General features: G+C 36.6%; 1 protein-coding gene across 4 annotated transcripts in view; it reads left to right on the top strand.

Annotated features, from left to right (window-relative positions):
* Nucleotides 1-23,154, top strand: part of ADGRL3 (adhesion G protein-coupled receptor L3) — an 888,015-nt gene that overhangs the window by 722,610 nt on the left and 142,251 nt on the right. The gene's annotated exons all lie outside the window — the stretch shown is intronic.

Here is a 23,154-nt window from a genome sequence, read left to right as displayed (position 1 = left end):
CTACATGTATACATTTCACAGCATTTTAAAAGAGAAAGTCCATCTGCATTTATAAAGAGATACCCTCAAGAACCAAATTAATGGGTATGAGATTGGCAGTTTAAAAACAAAACTTGATCAGTTAATTTGAAGGTGAACGTAATATCAGGGTGTTTACTTCTTTAAACCAAAATTCTTGAGTTAGGTTGATATAAATAGTAAAAATCGATTTGTTTTTTATGCCTTTCCAGTGATCTGAATATTCACATCTGCTATCCTTCTGGGTAATATAGAATTGAGAATTGGATTTATAATGAGAAAGTGACTTAATGAGCATAAAATCATAGCAAAAGGAACTGGATAGGCTTGGGACAAACTTAGATTGTGAAAAGCACAATACAGTAGACTTTTTAATGAATGGAAATATCTCTGTGTGCCAACTGTAATCATTAGCTTAATTCTGGCTGGCAAATTCTTTTTCTTGCAGCTATGCCGTTTGTAAATTCTATACATGAGTATCTTCATATCCTCAACAATTATAAGTGAACAAAGCAAATATAATACAGTCCTTGTCTAGGATTTTACTATCTAGGAGAAAACATTGATTAATAGATGTTAGTACACTAACACTTCAGAGGAATGAAAATGCAGTTGAGTAGACTCAACTTTCTTTAGATATACTCTCGTTCTGGAAATGTATACTGATCACTTTGATTGGATTTGGTGTCTTCCAAGTCTCCTGAGCAACACAAGAACACATTACAAATGTTTCCTATAAGTTGGCTAAATTTGTAGTTGGCCAAAGGTGTCTATTATGATTATGTGTGGTTTCTGTAGGGAAGGAAATATTTCTTTTCCTGATCTATAACTAGGTTCATGACTCAGGCCCCTATAACAAAAGACAGGTTAACAAGAGAAAAATATGGCCGGGCGCGGTGGCTCAAGCCTGTAATCCTAGCACTTTGGGAGCTGAGACGGGCGGATCACGAGGTCAGGAGATCGAGACCATCCTGGCTAATACGGTGAAACCCCGTCTCTACTAAAAAAATACAAAAAACTAGCCGGCGATGAGGCGGGCGCCTGTAGTCCCAGCTACTCGGGAGGCTGAGACAGGAGAATGGCGTGAACCCGGGAGGCGGAGCTTGCAGTGAGCTGAGAGCCGGCCACTGCACTCCAGCCTGGGCGGCAGAGCAAGACTCCGTCTCAAAAAAAAAAAAAAAAAAAACAAGAGAAAAATATAAAAATTTATTTTGTATAAGTTTTATGTGAGATAGCAGCATTTGGTAATGACCCCAAGAAGCAGAAAAACTTGTATTTTTTATATGTAGGTTTGATAAAGAGGAGACAGTCGTGGGAAAGTGCAACTGGACAAAGGGGGAATTATCTAATGGTAGTACATTGGGGGGAACTTAGCAAGGCATTTGTTCAGATTGTTCTAGGCATCTCTGTGTCTTGAGATCCTTCCTTCCAGGTATAGGGAGATGTAAATTAGGTTGATGTAAACGCTAAAAATTAATTTGTTCATTTATGCCTTTCCAATGATCTGAATATTCACATTCCACTGTCCTTCTGGGTAGTATAGAATTGAGAATTGGACATTCTTTAAGGAGAATATTATGACCTGATTCAAGGGAAAGTTAGAAAATTCTTGCTCAGTTGTTTGATTTGCATCAGGAGAAAAAGGCAGGGTGAAGATGAGAATTACCTTCCTGCTTTTGCTGTTTTCTCAAATGCCAATGTGCCATATTTTGGAGTCACATGTTCTGAGTCTCATCAATTCTTATTACTTTAATCTCAGCATTGTTTTGCAGAATGAGCAATTAGAAACTTAAAAACCAGACTGAGTCGGGCGCTGTGGCTTAAGCCTGTAATCCCAGCACTTTGGGAGGCCGAGACGGGCGGATCACGAGGTCAGGAGATCAAGACCATCCTGGCTAACACGGTGAAACCCCGTCTCTACTAAAAAATACAAAAAACTAGCCGGGCGACGTGGCGGGCGCCTGTAGTCCCACCTACTTGGGAGGCTGAGGCAGAAGAATGGCGTAAACCCAGGAGGCAGGGCTTGCAGTGAGCTGAGATTTGGCCATTGCACTCCAGCCTGGGCAGCACAGCGAGACTCCGTTTCAAAAAAAAAAAAAAAAAAAAAAAAACAGACTGAAAAAAATATTATTCTTGCACATTTCATTTTGAATGTGAAGTGAAGCTATTAGAATAAGGCTAATAAGGGCATTTTGTGAAAATACTATTTAAAAGGAAAAAGAAAATTTCAACATTGAACAGAGATTAGGAAGATAAACTTTTAATTTGTGTTTTATTTTATAAAATAATGAATCTTTGTGTATAAGAAACTGTTCAGGTTTATTTTTCTAAGGTTTTGGGGAAAATTGCTTGCGAGGTCTATATAGGTGTGTTTATATACATATACACACATATGTATATATAAATATATATCTATATATGACCTATACTCTCAGTGAGTACAATAGGTAGAGAAATAAAAATATCCTTTATCATCAAAAGCTGAAGATCATTTTTGAACTGAGCAATGTTAGGATTGTTTTTGATTGCAATCTATGCTATCCTTTTAATGGGGCCTTTGGGATAATTAGTCTTTTGGTATTTAAACCTATGAAATGCATGGTCATTCAAACATGAATCTCTGGTGCAAAATTAATAGCAGTTTATTCAATGGTTGATTTCCTGGTTATAACTGACTATGAATAAATGTTTCAGCTACTGAGTAAACATTATAACACCAAATACAAACAGAATATTGGTGAATCAGAAATGCTCTGCTCTCTAATACATTGCACTACCTCTGTTCCTCTTAATGTAGATCATTATTCCATGAAATTCCAGAGTGACTAATCCTTTAAACTTTAGTCTATTTACATTTTAAAGACTTGTTTTATGTTTCCTATTGTTTCTATGTTCAGAGTACATTCAGAGCTATCTATGAAATAGGTGTGAAATATGTTTGAAGTGCTTTATGCATTAAATTTGAAATAATATGATTTCTAAGTCATCATAATTTTTTTTTAAATATATGGCCTTTTCATAGACACAAGCAATGAATCTTTTAGGGTTGATTTTGGCTGTCTAACTCCATTTAGCTTTCAATTACTTAGAAGTTCAGTGTCTGTTTTATGAATTATCCAGACCTACCTTTTGTATCTTCTTACTTTTAACCTTTTGTTTATCTCACACACAAATGAAAGCACAGTGAAATTTTAACTATCACTTGTCAACTATGATAACTGACCTGTAGTTGTACAATTAAAAGTGGCTGGTGTGATATTTTAAATGATATGTGAATCTCCTTAAAAGCCATTATGTTTGCATCCCAAGAGTTTTAACCAAAAAAAAAAAAAAAAATTGAGTTTAATATGCATATTTTAATTGTAATTATAATTTTAGATTACACTAAAATTCTTGTTGAGTATCATAAGATATAAATTGATATATGTCATAGTAAAACATATTACTTCCATTTCTTAGACACAATGACATGGCCCTACAGAGCCCCGGGTACTCAAGAAGTTAAGGCAGAAGGATTTTTTGAGCCTAGGAGTTCGAATATAGCCTGGGGAACTTAGTGAGACTCATGTCTCTTAAAAAAACAAGAAAAGGCAGAGAGTTTTCAGTTTTCTACTGGAGAAAACAAGTAAGACTTGTGTTACACATGCACAGTAAACAGTTGTGGTGATTTAATATTACCAGAAGGGGCCTTACAGATGAAGATGAGATAGTGTACTGGCCCAAGGTCACACAAATAGCACTGATGGTACCATTGCTTCTCTCCTGGCATGTGTCCTGTGCTGCTTAAACACCATGATTAAGACTAACAATGATTTGTTTTAAGAATAAATTAATTTCCTGGAATCCTAACACTTTGGAAGGCCAAGGCGGGCAGATCACTTGAGACCAGCAGTTTGAGACCAGCCTGGCCAACATGGTGAAACCTTGTCTTTACTAAAAATACAAAAATTAACTGGGCGTGGTGGTACATGCCTGTAATCTCAGCTACTCGGGAGGCTGAGGCAGGAGAATTGCTTGAACCCGGGAGGTGGAGGTTGCAGTGAGCTGAGATCGTGCCACTGCACTCCAGCTTGGGCGACAGAGCGAGACTCCATCTCCAAAAAAATAAAAATAAATACAAATAAATTTATTTATTAGGCATTAATTATGTGCCATTATTGTACAGAACAATTAGAATACATTCTTATTTAATATTCACAACCACCATATGATATAATTATTGTGATTTTTAACTTACAAATGAAAAAATGGAGGCCCAGGGAGGGTTACATGACTTTCACAAGATTGCACAATAATAATTGAGGGTGCCCTAAATTCAAAGCTAAGTCTTTCTAATTCAGACGCTTGTGCTCCTAATCTCTGAGATACTGTTATTAGCAGGACTGATCTCATCTTTTGGTGATAGGAGGCAAGATATATCATTAGGTTTATGTTTATTGATTTTTTGCACTGTATTCCAGGGATGGAATGAAGTAAGACATTTTTTTTTTAATCTCTTTTTTGAGACAGAGGTAAAATGGCTATGTGGTAATTTTGTGCTGTCATCTTAAGGTCATATCCAAATATAATTTGCTTTGAGGTCTTTTTATTTTCAGAAGAAACTCTGATGAAAAAGTTTTCATCTTAAGAGAATAAAAAACCAGCAGAAAGATACAGTAACTATGTTTAAGGGGAACTGTTCAACTGTTTTCCAGAGACAGTACCATTTTCCACCAGCAATATATGAGGATTCCAGGCTGGGCGCAGTGGCTCATGCCTGTAATCCTAGCACTTTGGGAGGCCGAGACGGGCGGATCACTTTAGGTCAGGAGTTGGAGATCAGCCTGGGCAATATGGTGAAACCCCGTCTCTACTAAAAATGCAAAATTAGCCAGGCTTGGTGACACATGCCTGTAATCCCAGCTACTTGGAAAGCTGAAGCAGGAGAATCGCTTGAACCTGGGAAGCAGAGGATGCGGTGAGCCGAGATCATGCCATTGCACTCCAGCCTGGGCCGCAAGAGTAAATCTCCGTCTCACCAAAAAAAAAAAAAAAAAAAAAAGAGGATTCTAGTTGCCTCACAACCTCACCAACACTTGTTATTTTCTGTCTTTCTTACTATTGCCACGATAGTATTTGTGAATTGAGGAAGTTCTTGACTGTAGTCATGGGATCGGGGGCAGAGGAAAGTTTAAAAATATAAGTCATGAGCCAGTACAAATCATGTAGTTTCAGAGAGAGGTCCATGGTTTTCATGAGAATATGGGAGTAGAGTATGATGCTCCAAGAGCTTAAGAACAACTGCCTTTGTGTTTTCCAAATGTGACCAGAACTTAGGTTTGCATTTTTTCCTTCTCTTTCAACCTCAAATTGTTGTTTTTAAAATAGTAATAGTTGTCAGCATTGTTCTCCTCTTTAGCAGAAACTATTAAGAATTACTGGTGTTTATTTTTTACTACTTTTAAGACAGGACATTTTCCTCATTATTAAAAATATTTTCATTTTTATCAATAGTTTATTTTGCCCACCAAATCTCAGAGGCAGTGTGTACTTGCTAGAGAGTCTGCAGTCGACCATGCTTAATGGAAAATATAAGTTCATCTAGGTACTGATGTGATTCCTTTGAGTCATTGTGTAGAATCTGTTTTGGTCACTTGCATAGCTCGGTTGAGAACTGATCAGAAAGAAATAATTAAAAAAAACGTTAAGCAGGTGTGAATTTAAAAACAAAAAAACACACACCTGGTTTTTCTTCTTTTGTTTTTGAAAGGCAGGTAGTCTATGTGATTTTTTTAACGCTTAAAGAGTATTATTATAGTAGACTAAAGTATACTATATATACTATATAGGTATATAGGACATAGAGAGCTTATTACTGTAATATATTTTATATATATGGTATGATATAATACTGTATCCTAGTAATGGAAAAGCATCACATAGTGAACAACAAAAATATTTAAGAATTACTAGTTAAGCACATGTGCCAGGTATAATCTTATCAGCTCTGCGAGTACAGCAGTACACATAATAGGCAAAAATCCCTGCACTCTCTTCTAAGGTGAAAATCCTAGTGAAAGAATATGAACAATACACTGAATATGTAAAATATATGGTATGCCAGATGATGATAAATGCTATAGAGTAAAATAAAGCAAGAAAGCATGAAATGAATTACCGAGGTGATATTTGAGCAAAACTCAAAAGGAGATAAAGGAGTCAACTGTGCTAATATGCAGGAGGGAGCATTTTAGCAGAGAGAACAGAAAGTTCCTGAAGCGGAAATATTCTTGTTGGTAAGGAAGGAGGCTAGTGCAACTGGAACAGAGTGAAAAAGAATAGGATCACAGGGTGTGAGCTTGTGGTACCGCAAGGCTCAGATTCTGATAGATGATTGTAAGGCCTCCAGCTTTTATTCAGAAAAGCCTAGTAAACAAACCACTGCAGGTTTCTGAGGAGAGGATAATTATCTGATGTGTGTTACAAGTAGAGAGTAGCCAATAGCAAGAAAAGTAAGGGCCAAAGCTGGGTGACCATTTGGGTAATGACAGCCACTTGGATTAGTATATTAGTTTGCATACTGAGGTAATTATTCAGATTCAGAATTTTTTAAAAAATGAAATAAGATTCACTAAGAGATTGTGTGGAGTTTTCAGAGAAAAAGAGGAGTTGAAATGACAGAATGTTTTTTGCCTGAGCAATTGGAAGGATGAAGTCGCCCTTTATTGAGATGGTCTGTCTGCAACCAATTTGGGAGGGTCAGGAAGAGAACTCCACTATGGCTCATGTTAAGTTTGAGATTCTTATTAGACATGCAATATCGATGTTAAATATGTCATTAAATATACATTCATGGTGTTCATTTGTGAGATTAGCCTGGAAATAATTATTTGGTAGTGTTATGCTTAGAGTGGCATTTGAAATCAGTGTTCTAGATGAATCCATCAAGGGGATGAATGTAAAGAGAGAAAAGAAAAGAATCTAGGACTGAGCCCCAGGACTCTGTAACATGAAGAGGTTGGGGAAATGACGAGAAGTCAGCAATAGAGACTAAAAAACAGCCTTAAGGAATGAGGAGCACCAGGAGAGTATGGTATCCTGGAATCAACTGAAGTTATTGCAGAGAGGATGAAATGATGTGAAGTGCTGCTGAATCTGCTCTGAAATGCTGATACAGCTTTTCAAAGATAAAAGTAATGTCAACTTTTGATAATTAAAAAAATTCCAAAGCCCACATGTCTACATTATTACATGCAAGATCTAAACATTTTTGCCCATTCTTTTCAATTTTTCTGTATTATTAATGCACACTTTCTCTGAACCAAAGTTGCTACTTGTGCCTTTGACAAAGTGCAAATTGAATTATGCCAGTTTTACTTGTGTGCCTTTGGTGCATAAGACAAGAAGGATTCTAAGCTCCATTTATACTGCTAGGAAGAAATTAACGAGTATTTTCAAGTTCCTTGTTTGGTCACTTAATTGGCTGTGTGACAAAGAGCTCTGTGGTGCATGTCAAACAACTTTCAGAGTCCTCTAATGATTTGTGCTTTGCTTGACTTGTGATACTATTCTGTGTGGCCTGTCAGGCTGGATATCCTTGTTAAAGTGGCTAGAATAAATTGGCTAGCAGTGTGCATACAATGTAGTATATTAACTGCAGCAACAGGGAGTACTTTTAGCAGCTCTTTCAAGAGATTTAGATGTTTGCCCATAAGCATCAAAGCCAACCCAAACTTTCATTTAATATAATTAAAAGGACATCTGAAAGTAGTTTGAATCACAGCAGGTTCTTGTGGTTTGGTAACCCTTTGTTAAAACCCTGTGAACTTAATATATTTCACAGCTTGATAAATCTGCACTTGATTTATGTCAGTAAGAAAGAAAATATAAATCTGCACCCTGCATGTTTCTGATGCCCTAAACCTATTGTTAAAAGACATTGAGATCAAAGAAAGTGACTTCTGTCTACAAAACCAGAGTACTGTAGTTTTTTTCAGATAAAGAATGGTTATAAGAATTCCTTTCTATAAATTGTAGATATTAAACGCTACTACATACAAAGCCATCATTGAATCAAAAGAGTAAAATCATACGTAATGTAAGCAGAGTAATTCACACAGGTATTATTGAAGAATCTGAACAGGTCATGTTGTAAATCTAATGATTTAAAAACTTCCAAAGGACAGTGACAGATGTTGATGATGGAGATTCTGCATTGACGTGGAAAGAACATCATTCTGGGAATCTCTCACAATTCCCCTGGCGAATGTGTCAGGTTAGATAGAAATGGCTGCTTTAGAAAGCCATTTCTGCCTCCTTTGTTTTGTACATTTCCTGTAAATAAACAAATGTTCCAGATGCTGTTTGTATACACATGGTTTGTGAATGCTTCAGGAAGTAATTCTAATGAGGGTGTGAAAAAAGTGTCTTTCTGTTTTTAAATAAAATGTTGTCATCTAAAACGAAAATGTTTTCTCTCTTCTTTGCACCAACTTGTGTTCTCTTCTCTTATTTAATTTTTTGATCAAAGTCTGGGCCATTATGTAATTGTAAAACTGTTTACTTAAAGTCCATTCTATGCATCAATGCTTTCTGAACATAAGTTTATCTTCAGAAAAGTTTTAAATACACAGAATATAAATAGATACTATTTCTATGCAAATGCAAGAGAATACACATCAATTTACTTTTCCATTTCTTTAATAGTTTGATGGTTACATAGCTAACCAAAAGGCAAAGGATATTAAAAACACCATTACATGTCGGGCACAGTGGCTTACGCCTGTAATCCCAGCACTTTAGGAGGCCGAGGCAGGTAGATCACCTGAGATCAGGAGTTCAAGACCAACCTGAACAACATGGAGAAACCCCTTTCTACTAAATATACAAAATTAGCCGGGCATGGGAGCACATGCCTGTAATCCCAGCTACTCGGGAGGCTGAGACAGGAGAATTGCTTGAACCCGGGAGGCGGAGTTTGCGGTGAGCCAAGATCACGCCATTGCACACCAGCTTGGGCAACAGAGCAAGATTCCATCTCAAAAAAAAAAAAAAAAAAAAAAAACAGCGTTACAGATTTAAGATCCTACTTTCTGAAACTGTCATTAACTTTTTTGGTACAGATCAGAAAAGAAATGGAAATTTTGAAGTCCAATTTGCAGTAAAGTAGTTGTCTGAGGGCATGGAACCAAACAAATGATTTTTTAGGACTGCTCCCAGAGTTACAATTTTTATGTTTTCCTTTATTTAATACATGAATCTTGGACAGCTGGTAGTAACAGAAAGTTAGCTATGGTAGCTTAAACAAACCAGGGCTTTATTCTTGCACATGAAGAATGCAGACGAGGCAGTCCAAGATTAGCTTGGAAACTGCATGAAATCATCAGAGACCAAGGCTGCATCTGGTTTTTTGCTCCATCATCTTTAGCACATGCATTTCCATCCCCAAGATGACAAGATGGCTACTTAAGTTCCAATCATCATGTCATGACAATCTTCCAAAAGGAAGAAGGAAAAGGATAAGTACCGGAAGGATTTGTCCCTTTTAGTACTTTCCAGGAGTCTCTCCAAACTATTTTTTTTTTTTTTTTTGAGACGGAGTCTCGCTATGTCGCCCACGCTGGAGTGCAGTGGCCGGATCTCAGCTCACTGCAAGCTCAGCCTCCCGGGTTCCCGCCATTCTCCTGCCTCAGCCTCCCGAGTAGCTGGGATTACAGGCGCCGCCACCTTGCCCGGCTAGATTTTTGTATTTTTTAGTAGAGACGGGGTTTCACCGTGTTAGCCAGGATGGTCTCGATCTCCTGACCTCGTGATCCGCCCGTCTCGGCCTCCCAAAGTGCTGGGATTACAGGCTTGAGCCACCGCGCCCGGCTTATTTCTTATTATATTATGTGGGCTACCCTGTTTGCATGGTTAAACACTTCATTAATAGGTGCAGCTTCGCAGCTGGGTATAATGTCCAATGATTCTGTGTCTAACACAAGAGGGATATTGGGCAACTAGCAGCCTCAGATGCAACGAAAATGCTTTTTATTTTTCTTATTTAGTAAAAGTGAAATCTTACTCAGTTTTAATGTAATAACCTACCATAGATTTATGACAATACAAAGGTAACTTTTGAACCCTAGATATAAATAACAATGTTCTACTTGTTCTGTTAGTCATAGTTTGAGATTAATCATTTTGTCTAAAAAAAAAAAAAAAAAAACTTTAAAAAACTATTTGAAACTTCTCAGATTGCATTTTTCTACCTTTTAAGTAATTTTTTGAATAGCTAATATAGACACATGGTATAAAATTCTAAAGGTAGAAAATAATTATGTCTCCCTCCCTCTGGAACCTCTGCATTACTAACTCCAGGGCACGCCACTGACATTGTTGTCTATTTCAGTGGTGCCCCCTTGCGGTTGCGTAGTTCAACCCGGCCTCTTTTCTCTCCACGGTCTTTAAGCAGTCCTTTTCCAAGGCATGATCACTGTTAGCTTTTTTTTCTTCCTTTTTTTTTTCTTTTGAGAAGGATTCTTTGCTGTCACCAGGCTGGAGTACAGTGGCGCGATTTCGGCTCACTGCAACCTCCGCCTCCCGGATTCAAGTGATTCTCCTGCCTCAGCCTCCCAAGTAGCTGGGATTACAGGTGTGAGCCACTGTGCCCGGCCTGTTAGCTTTTCAAATATCTTACCAGAGAAGACTATGTTTACACACATCTATATTTTTATACTGTTTCTTTATAAATCTTGTCATACAATCACAAAAACAGTGTTGTTCTCCTTGTGGAGAGAAAAGACTCTGGGGGTAACTTGTGGCCGACCCACACAATGGGGTAGCATTCCGCACTGGAAAAGAGTAAATGTGTAGACAGGATCGCAAGCTAGATTAGGGTAGTGTTTGTATCAACCGAACAACTTACGTCTTCATCAGTAGGAAATCGGTTGAATAAACTACTAAATAAAGGAATACTTCCTAGCCTCAGAAACAGTGAGGTAGAACTTATGTTGACTTAGAAAGATAGGTGTGATTTTCAAGTAAAAATAAACAAGCAAGCCAAAAACAACAGATAACAACCTTATTGTACGGACTGAGTTTGTGCTCATGAATGCGTAAATATTTACAGGTCTAGAGAGATCCACAGTGAACTGTCAAAAGTGATTTTTTGTGTGTGGAGTTTTACGGTGTTCTATAAATGGAATTTCAGCTTTTACCATATATACTTCTGTAATTTAAAACTGTTTATAAATATGTCTTTTTAAAACGAATAGATATTATTTTTTGAAACGGTTTTAGATTTGTATGTAAAAAATCTAAAAAAATGATCAAGTCTGATAGAAAGTTCCCATATGCCTCCCATTGACATGAACAACTTCCTCTATTGTTAACATCTTACACTAGTATGGTATATTTATAATAATTAATCAACCAATGTTAATATATTATCATTAACTGAAGTCCACATTCAGATTTTTAAATTTATTATCTATGTCCTTTTTCTGTTTTAGGATCCTATCCAGGATATCATATTACATTTAATTGGCTCTGCTAGGCTGTGGCAGTTTTTCAGACTTTCCAACAAGTATCTCCTTTTCAAAGTCTGAAAAATACATTTTTTATTAAAAAATAGTAAACATGTATACTTTAAGAAAAGCATAGATTTATTCCTTCATTCAATCAGGCAACATTTGTCGAGCTCATTCAGACGCTGTTTCAGGTGCAGGGATTCGGGGATGAAGACAGATAGAGTTTCTGTCTTGTAGGGCTCACACCCTAGTTCAGCCAGCTGGAGTTATGGAGAAAAATAGCCAGTAAATCAGTCAATCAATCAAAGTAATAAAATAAGATTGCAGAAATGCTGTTCAAAGAATTAAAGCAGTCAAATGAGTAAATATGACCTTATGATTACTTCATTTCATGCGGATCAGGGAAGACTTTCTAAGGAAGTGATAGGCAATTCAGTAATGTGACTACCTGGAGAAGAGCATTCCAAGATCAAAGGTCACCCAAGGCCGAGATGGTCAAGTGACAAGTGGTTGGAGAGTTCAGGGAATAGAAGGAAGACAAATATGCCTGAAGCAGTGGGTTGAGGGAGAAGGCTATGGAAAAAAATGAAGCGTCTGAGTACTATTAAAAACCTTTGACCAGGGTCATGACATATTTTTTGCAAAATGACTTTGGCTGCAAACTTTGTTTTCCTCTGATATTGATTCTTATAACTTCAGCTATTATCCTTGTGTAGATGATTTTCAAAAAAAAAAAAAAATTTAAACAACTGCTTTACACATTGTCAAATTCCTCTGTTAATCTATTCCACGTACTGTCTGAGTAATGTTTTAAAAATGCAAATTTGATCATGACTTGACCCTATTCAGCCTGTCCCTTACTCTCTTTTACCCTTATAGAAAAAAAAAAAATCCTTTTCTAAACCACAGTGCTCGAATATCAGACTCCTGTTGCTAATTTCTCACCCCTTTAACTGGCTCCTCCTCGGATCCTACACTGCCAGAGGATTTAAATACTTTCAGTTCGCATCTTTGTACCTTTATAAGTCACAGCTCCTTCTGCTTGGATTAATTCTAGATTTGCTCTCCTTTCTCCTTCTGTTCGTTCCAGTAACTTTGACTTACCTATCAACACTCACTTCATATGTCAATTACTCTAAGGAAGCATTCTTTGTCCCACTTAGTCTGAATGAATGACCTCTTATGTGAACTTACAACACTCTCAGTTTTCCTCTATCACAGCAATTATCGAGCTGTATTTTAATGTCTCTTCACTCCCTCTATCAATAAGCTGCTTGGGAAGGAACAGTGCCACTTTTATTTCTACATCTTCAGGACCTTTTAAATTGTACATAGCACATATTAAGTGGTCTCCAAATATTTACTGTTTAATTCAAGCTCCAGGCTCAAATTTCTGATTGCCTGCTAGTATGTCCACTGCAGCTGAAATTCTGACAACACTTGTCAACATTTGCTGTTGCCAATCCCTCTCCTCGCATTCTCCCTTAAATTCACCTCCTCAGACTCGTGCCCCCACTACACCACTGAAACTGCCCTTGTTGACCTTGTTGAAGTCATTAACGACTTCTAAATGCTGCTAGACCAACAGTCGGTAGTCAGTCCATACCTTACTTGATTAATTAGAAACATCTAGCACAGCTGATCACCCCCTCTTCCTTGATATATTCTCTTCAGGACAACTCACTTTATTTTTCTCCTACCTAATTGACACTTCTTTCCAGTCTCCTTTGCTGGTTCCTCCTCTTCTCCTCAAACCTTTAAGCTTGGAGTGCCCCCTAGCACAACAGTTAGTCCTCTTATCTAAGCTTTGTACATTCACACCCCTGGTGATCTCATTGATTTACATACCACCTATACGTCTATGACCTACAAATATTATCCATGGCACAGATCATTCTCCTGAACTCCAGAATTAATTTTCCAGCCAATTTCTCAATAGCTTCACTTTGTTGTGTAATAAATACCTCAAACTTTCCATATCTGTAACTGAATTCCCAATCTTCACTTGCAAACCATTCTTCAGCATCTCAGTTGAAGTGGTTGAGCCCCAGCTCCCACCTCTACTGTTTTCCTTTGCTTTACTCCAGACACATGCCATTTTAAGGGTTTGGACCATGCAAACCTTCAAAAGTTCCATTTGAAGACTTTTATTCTGGTTGTTCTCTCTGATTGGAATGCTTCTCTTCCAGATGCCTGCATGGCTAACTCTCTTAATTCCTTTGTCTTTTTTGAATTGTTACCTTTTCAGTGATGCCCATCTGTACCATCATGTTTGAAAGCCAACCTCTATCCCAACACCATCCCTGATTCTAGATCCCCCTATCCTATTTTCTTTTATTTCACACTGTACATCGCATCTTCTAACAGTATATGGTTTATTATTTGCTTCCTTTGCCAGAATGTTCAGTTCTAAGATTACTTTTTCTCTGCTTTGTTAAGATGTATCTCAAGGGTCTAGAACAGTGTTGGCATGTGTTAAGGGCTCAAGAAATATTAATTAAATGAATAGATGTCCTGATTGCTCCTCAAAAGCAGTATCTCTGTGGTTTTCTTTTTTGTTTTACAAATCACTCTGTTACCCGGAACAAAAATAAAGTTATTATTTCTAGTTCAAAAAGAAGAATTTTTGGACACTTTCATGATTAGTTTTGAAACCAAGGAAAGCCCTCTTTCCATCTGTGATACCACACTCTCTGACTGCTTACTCCTTCATCTTCATTGTCAACTATTCTTACTTCATTTGCCCCTCTGTTAGCGTTTCTGTACCATCAATTCTTCTTCTACACAGTTTATCTGGGTAATTTCAGATATATCAATGGCTTTAATAAGCCTACTTAAATTTATGATGCATGCATTGTATTAAGCCGTTTTTCTGCTGCTGTAAAGGAATATCTGAGCCTGGGTAATGTATAAAGAAAAGAGGTTTAATTTGCTCATGATTCTGCAGCCTGTACAAGCATGGCACTGGCATCTGCTTAGCTTCTGGGGAGGGCCCTGGGAGATTTTACTCATGGAAGAAGGCAAAGCAGGAGCCGGCATATCACATGGCAAAAGCAGGAGCAAGAGAGGGAGTCGAGTAGGTGTCACACACTTTTAAACAACCAGATCTCACAAGAGCTCACTCACTATGTGAAGACAGTACTCTGCCCTCATGACCCAAACATCTCCCACCAGGCCCCACCTCCAACATTGAGGATTACAGTTCAACATGAGATTTAAAAGGAAAAATATCTAAACTATCTCATGAACTATATGTGAATATCAGATATCTTACATAAGCTTCAGGCCCGTCTAGATGCCATTCAATTACAGTCATGCATTACCAGTGAGGATACATTCAGAGAAATGCTTCATTTTGCTGTCATGCAAACATCATAGGGTATACTTACGAAACCCTAAATGGGATAGCAGATTACACACCTAGGCTACGTGGTACAGCCTACTGCTCCTTAGGCAACAAACCTGTACTGCATGTTACTGTACTGAGTACTGTAGACAATTATAACACAATAGTATGTGTGTATCTAAACACAGAAACGATACAGTAAAAATATAATAAAAAGATAAAAGCTAGTACACCTGAATAAGACAGCTCCATTTTAATCTTATGGGACCACCATGGTATACATGGTCCATTGTTGAGCAACACATCATTATTCAGTGCAAGACTGTATATTTCATTCAAACTAGGCAACCTGAATTTAATGTGTTACTCATACTCTCCATCCACACATATACTCTTATGCCCACTACCTTTTGAAAAATAAAATTCCCATTTGAAGTGAGTGCTACCTCCTTGACTACCCCAAATTCTACGCATTGCACTTCTTTCTTTTTCTCGTCAACTGGCATTAGCTAATCAGAAAATCATTTTAAATATCTTTGGAATAATCTCTGCTTTTCTTTTTCTCCAGAACCAGAATTCATGTACTTGAGCCCTGGTTCTATTCTATGTTAGCTAATTAGCCTTTAGATAGTTACTTAACTTCTACGAGTCTCAGTATTCTCACTGTAAGATGAAGATGATAATAAATTATACCTTGCTGGGTTACTTTCAAAATTAAAGGAGTTAATGCATGTAAACCATTCATATCAAGATCTGGCATACACTCCACAAATATTAACTGTTACTATGTATCACTCTGTTACCTTACTTTTTTTTTTTTTCAGTGACTATTTGTCACTTTTGGAAAGAATTGTAAATACCTTAATATAGTCTGCAAACCTCTTTGAAATCTAGCCTTCACTTACCAGTCTTACCACTGAACCCCTTATACTCTTTGCTCTACCATAAGGAATTTGTTTTCAGTTCCTTCGCAGTGCCTGTTCTCTTTCACCTCTGTGCCTATAAGTACACGCTGTCCCCTTTGTCTCTTTGTTCAGTGTTGAGTTCCATCTTGGAAATGTCCCCCTTCATGGAGCTTTTCCAATACAGAGCTTGAACTCTATGTTTCCATCATTATAATGCTTGCCATGTTGGATTTTAATTACTTGTTTAATTGCCTGGCCTAACTATATTGCCATTACCTTCAGGGAAGGGAGAACATCTGTCTTTCTTGCTGCATCCCAGTTGACTGCCACACTGAAGATGCTCAATTAATATTTGTTGAATGAATATTGAGTTAGCAAGGAGTTTAAGTCAGGTCTGTAGATCCATTTAATTCCTGTAACACAATAGAGATTTATTTGACAGCATTCAGTCATTTCATTCTAAAGTAGAATTAAACAGTGATATGATCAAATACAGTTTGCAAAAAATAATGCTTTAAAAAAAAGGGTCTCTTAAAGACACAGTCTGTTCTATGAAATTTTAGTTTCACCTTGTTTTACTCCTAAAGGTCCTTATTACTATATTAAGGTCACTTGTGTTATGTGATCTAATTTTAATTAAGATTTGAAAATGCCAGCACTTCACTGTAATATAAAAGGTGGTTCAGAGATTAGTAGTTTTTATATACTTAATAATATCAAATGACAGTGGTTATAAAAAGCACCTTAGGTTTATTGATCAGATGTGTAAATATCAGTCATTCAACTTGACTTGTAATAAAAAACCTGCAAGTTATAAACTGTTTTGAAGACACTTCTAACACTTGACCTTTACATTTTGATTTGAATCAATATCTAAACACAGATTGCAGTACAATGTGTCCCATTCAGTAATGATTTTAAACTTTTGCTTCATTTTACTTTACTCTCAACTGATAAACTTTATATCAGGAAGTCAAAGTAAAGAATTAAAGAACATTTTGTTTTTATTATTTCAAATTATAAATCAATGGATACTATTTCCATCTATCTATCTGCAGTGTATACATTCAGAAAGCAAGAAATGGGAGCAGAGACCTGGAAACATATTTTTCTTCCTTAATCTATCCTGAGATTTAGATATGAAGGAAAATATTTAAATGTAACTGTATATATAATATAATAAAATAATAATATAATAAAATAGCATTATTCAGCTTGATTATGGTATATATTGATAAGGACATGATGCATTCAGGAAAATATATTTAAAAAGTAGAAGTAGAGTAAAATATAATTTATATTACTAGGCTATTTTTCAAAAGAATTTAGGCAATTCATTAGTATAAATGTATCTATTACTATGAAATAATTGTTCCCAACTTTCAAATGGGCTGCCTAATATCAATTTGCTTTTTTTATTTGATCATCATCAACTTGCTCATTATGTACTTTAGCTTTGGATTTCTTCTTCAGAGTCAAAGAAAATGTATTCATCCTCTAGTGTCTAACTCAAAAATAAACATTTTCTGGGATGTCTTTATGGACCTCCCTAGCAAGAATCTGTTACTTTTGTGCTGTATGCTGTGGGTTTCTAGATCTGTTTTGTGCTGGAGCATAGGTACATTGAAGGCAAACTCATGTTTTTCTTCTCTAACCTCATTCAACAGTGCCTTAACTAGTTCTTTGCAAATAATACATATTTAATGAAATCTTATTAAATTACATTGGAAATTACCTTTGGAAACATTATGGAAAACTTTTTATAAAATATATATATATATTTTACTCATAGTGTCCTATGTTCACTATAATAGCCTGTGGTTTAGATTTTCTTCTTCTGAACTCTGTCATCTTAACTTCCTCTCATTCACCCTGTCTCACTCTCAAATTGTGGTGATATCTGAACACGTTATTCTCTCAGAAGTATTTGGGGAGACAGGGAAAAAATTAAAGAAACAAAAAAGGATGCTGTCAGTTTTCCTATTGTATATAATGTCATTAATAATTTGATAATAATGTGATAAATATTAATGAATACCCAAAAGGTATCACAGCACTAAAATTTACTCTGGAAAACACAAATGAATATGATCTCTTCTCTGAGGACATCATAGTCTGGTGAGAAAACCAGATACAAATATGGATAATTCTGTTAAAGATAAACAAATACTAAAATGGGAGCCTTCTGTGGTCTGACTGCTTGTATCTCCCCATAATTCATGTGTTGAAACTTACTCTGCGGTATAGTGGTGTTGGGAGGTGGGGCTTCTGGTGAGGTGATTAGGCCATGAGAACAAAGCCCTAATGAATGAATGTTACTAGTGCCCTTAAAAAGGAGGCCCAAGGTAATTTGTTTCTCTCTTGAACCCTGTGAGGATGCAGAGAGTGAGACCTCACCAGACAATGAATCTACAGGTGCCTTGATCTTGAGCTTCTTAGCTTTCAGAACTGTGAGCAATAAATTTCCGTGGTTTATAAAATTGTTCAGTCTAAGATATTGTGTTCTAGCAGCCCAAATGGACTAAGAGCCCATTGGGGTATTGATTCTCTGAAGCAAGACTAATTCAGGGAAGCATTGGCTAGTTAATAAGTTTTATCATTTCTATTTATTCTTTGCTCTTATACTCATCAAACTAATAACTTCAGAGATTTTTATTTTGGCTGATATGAAAATGGAGAAAACTGACTTACGTATGAGTTATCCCACATGGCAAATCCCTCATCTAAGAGTTACCGAACACTGCTTTTGGCTCTTGTAAATGAAACAGTGTCTCCTGCTTCAGGAAGCTTGCCATCTGTCTAATGGGAAGTTTAAGATAGTTGTGCCGGTAAACAAATATATGAGACGTCTTTAGATAATGACATATGATACAAAGAAGACAAAACAGGTAATAGATTTAAGGATGGGGGGATTCTCCTCCACATTTCCCCCGGTTTTGCTAATAATGGAAGACCTCTCAGAGCAGATATTTGAGCTAAAACCTGAATGAGCTAGTGATTTAAAAACTTGTCTGCAAGGCTGGGCGCGGTGGCTCACGCCTGTAATCCCAACACTTTGGGAGACTGAGGCGGGTGAATCACGAGGTCAGGAGATCAAGACCATCCTGGCTAACATGGTGAAACCCTGTCTCTACTAAAAATACAAAATAATTAGCCAGGGGTGGTGGCGGGTGCCTGTAGTCCCAACTACTCAGGAGGCTGAGACAGGAGAATGGTGTGAACCCGGGGGGTGGAGCTTGCAGTGAGCCAAGATGGCACCAATGCACTCCAGCCTGGGTGACAGAGTGAGACTCTGTCTCAAAAAAAAAAAAAAAAAAAAGAACAAAAAGAAAACAACAAAAAAAAGCCATGGTGGTAAAGTTAGACATTTATACATCTTTCCATAAGGCATTCCTTCTATTGGAGTATTTGTTTTTATGATTTTCAAATGGAGGAAGAGGGGGTAACTAAGTTCCCCAGATGATTTTGCTTACTTTCATAGTTCGATATTTACTGCTCACCTGGGTAAGAGGTGCCACTCATGTGTTTCTCCCTGTTGATTCTTTTGTGTATTCTTCCTGAGAAATCTTAGGCTATTTCACAAATACATCCTCTTGGAATAATGACAAAAGTTGTCATTGCAAAAATATATAGCAGTTTTTCGCAAAGGTTTTTACAGTAGTTATAACAAATAAACTCTGTATTTTGAAATATATAAAGTGTAATTATAAAGTATATAGCATCCTTAACAAACATATCACAATTATATGCTATGAGTAATATTCGTCAACTGAATTTGCCTAAGGTCTGAATTTAATGATAAAGGTCCTAATAATGTTGCATTAAAAAATAATGCAAATATGTGTCTAGTAGGATATGGTATGTCCATAATCTTGGTGTGAATCAAAATGACTTTTGGCTCTTTCCCATTTGTATTTGATTTTTAGAAACAGTCAAAAGTCACTGAGAGTTTAGTGAGTATACTGTATGATGAAAAGGATAATACTCACCCCTACCTACTCTCAAATTGAAATATAATGAGTCTTATATTGAGCTTATGAAAAGAATGCAAATAACTAGTTTGAGAAAAAGATTATCTTGTGACCAGATGTCATAGTGTGTGAATAAAATATACAATACATAAATGTATAAGGAAATCCAAATATAGGTATCCATTGAGGAGTTGTAACTATTTAATTAACCTTCATTTAGCTAGTAAAGGGACATGTCAGCAAGCTTTAGAAAGTTTAAGTCATTTATAATTATAAAGCTTCTAAGATGGACTTAATTGTGCTGTCTCACTAGCAGGAAATGGGGCATTTTATTCGAGTCTCTAAAAAACTCATTATGAACTATTTAATACACATGTTGCCTTTACTCTCCAATTCCTCAAAGCTTCAGGTCGTATAGGCTTCTGTAGTTGTGTAAGAAACCAAATTATGCAGATTGCATTACTGAAGATTTATTCCTTCCAGATCTCAATTCAGTGTGACTATTTAGCAATGATCAGATATGAAATGTGCTTTCTAAGTGAAGACTTCCCTTCTTCCTACACTGGACTGTGATATCAAGTAAGAGTAAAAACAAGGTTACATCTTGAGCACTTGTTTTGAGTCAGACAACTTTCTGAGATGATTATAGTATCATACCAAATTTGTCGATGAAGTATAGAGAAGTTAAGTAACTTGTCCAATGTCACACAGTAAGAGGCACTGTGAAGGTACAATTTGGGGGATGTGGTTCCAAATCCCACACTCTGATTTTAGAACTACAGAATACTGTCTCTCGGTCCTTGTGTAAACATTTCCTTGCAGTTATACTTAAACAACGGTGAAGAGGTGTGTCTTTGAGCAGACTAAATAAATGTTAAATTGGTGTCATAACTCACCAAATCCTGGGTTTGGGGGCCACATTTTGAGTGTGTTGCTTTTTAGTAAACTTGGCAATTGTTTGGGCTTAAAGCCCAAAATTAGTAGAAAGCCTTCCTAAAGACTGCCTTATCTTGAAGAATACACTTGTTGAAAACTTGTAGCTATGAAAAAATATTGCACTTTGCACTTTTTCAGTTGCAAAGCTAAGATAAATTAATAAATGGTACCTTTGATTTATTTGCTGTCAGTTCAAAGACATACAAAGTTTTTTAGATAAAGTAGTCTGTTGTAAACCCGTTCCTGATTTTGTTCATTAGTTTATATATATATACACACACACATACACAAATATATACAGTATTTTATAGATATATACACACATATATACAGCATTTTATGTATATATATATTTAAAGGACATACACACACATATACAGTCTTTCGTCTATATACACACATACATATATACAGTCTTTTATGTATATATATTTAATGGAGTCTTTCAGGTTTTCTGTATATAAGATCATGTCATCTGCAAACAGGGAGAATTTTGCTTTTTCATTTCAGTTTGGATGCCTATTATTATTATTACCTAATTGATCTGGCTAAGAACTTCAAGTACTATGTTGAATAGTGGCAAGAGTAGGCATCTTTGCCTTGTTTTTGATCTTAGAGGAAAAGCTTTCAGGTTTTCAATGTTGAGTATGATGTTATCTAAGGGCTTTTATACATGGCCTTTATCACGTTGAGGTAACTTCTTTCTGTTCCTAGTTTGTTGAGTTTCTGTCATGAAAGGTGCTGAATTTTGTCAAACACTTTTTCTGTGTCTATTAAGACAATCATGTGATATCCTTTATTCTGTGAATATGAAGTATCGCATTCATTGTTTTTTTTATGTTAAACTCTCCCTGAATTCAGGGATAAATTGCACTTGATCATGGTTTATACTTTTTTCCTTAAGTGCTGTTGGATTTAGTTTGCTAGCGTTTTGTTGAGAATTTTTGCATCTGTATTCATCAGGATATGGCCTGCAGTTTTCTTGTGGTGTCTTAGTCTGGCTTTGGTGTCAAAGTAATGCTAGCCTCATAAAAATGTGTTTGGAAGTGTCCCCTCCTCTTATATTTTTTGGAGTTTGAGAAGGACTAGTGTTAATTCTTCTTTAAGTGTAGAAAAATTTGGTAGAATTCACCAGTGAAGCCATCCGATCCTGAGCTTTTCTTTCTTGGGAGGCTTTGATCACTGATTCAATCTCCATATTAGTTATAGGTCTAGTCAGACTTTCTATTTTTTCCTAATTTAGTCTTGGAACACATTCTTTCTTGTAATGTTCTCGGAGTTGACCATAGTTGTTTCTTTTTCCTTTTTTCTCATCTTGCATTTTTTAAATTATGAAAATAAAAACAATAAAGGACAGAAGAGAAATATATTATGCCCAATCAAATTTCCCCTAAGGTAAGATTTTAATTAATTATTATAAGATTATTAACTAATTATTAAGATTATTAGCAGCTAAAATGGCTGCTCCATAATTTCTGTTGCATGTGGGACTTTCAGAGCATTTTTATTTTTATTTTATTTTATTTTATTTTTGAGACGGAGTCTTGCTCTTTCGTCCGGGCTGGAGTGCAGTGGCCGGATCTCAGCTCACTGCAAGCTCCGCCTCCCGGGTTTTTTACGCCATTCTCCTGCCTCAGCCTCCGGAGTAGCTGGGACTACAGGCGCCCGCCACCTCCCCCGGCTAGTTTTTTGTATTTTTAGTAGAGACGGGGTTTCACCGTGTTAGCCAGGATGGTCTCGATCTCTGACCTCGTGATCCGCCCGTCTGGGCCTCCCAAAGTGCTGGGATTACAGGCTTGAGCCACCACGCCCGGCCCAGAGCATTTTTAATGAATTCACAGTATCATCTAATCCCTGAAAGAATACTTCTTTACACTGAAGATGTCTATGTTCTCTTGTTTTTTGTTTGGCTTCAGAAAATATCTAAAGTTTTTTTTTGTTTGTTTGTTTGTTTGTTTGTTTGTTTGTTTTTTGGTTTCCTATCTGGCATCTCTTTGTTTGGCATATCCTGTTGATATTGCACTTATAGAGAACTTCCTGGAAAGCGGATCATTTTGTTGTGATCCAGAAATACTTTTGTCTGGCTACTAGGTCATGCTTCACACCAAGAACAAATGACAGAGCTAAGTACACTATATGAAAATGTCCAGTGTTTAAACTCGTGAGAGACTTTTTCGATTTGTTTGTGGTGTTCCTCTTTTAAAAAATAATCCAAAGCATGCAAATTGTGAGTAGGATTATTTTACTTAAAAGTACAGTGATGTTGATTTTTGACCAAAACTTGGAATAGCTGGGAAAATATCAAGAAAAACAACTTTTATCAAAGGCAAATTAGTTTTTGGAGCTGGTGTTAATTGGCAGCCAAGGTGTTTCATTAGGAAGCTGAATTTTTAACAGTTGTTACTTGGTTACTATGAAAACACCAGCCAGGAGAAAACACTGCCTTGTGGAGGGTGTTTCTCTAGTCTCTCCCAGCCCCTCTGCCAGTG

This window comes from Trachypithecus francoisi, unplaced genomic scaffold, assembly GCF_009764315.1.
Source record: "Trachypithecus francoisi isolate TF-2019V2 unplaced genomic scaffold, Tfra_2.0 Lachesis_group1, whole genome shotgun sequence".
NCBI lineage: Eukaryota > Metazoa > Chordata > Mammalia > Primates > Cercopithecidae > Trachypithecus > Trachypithecus francoisi.
This window is presented reverse-complemented; position numbering and strand designations above follow the sequence as displayed.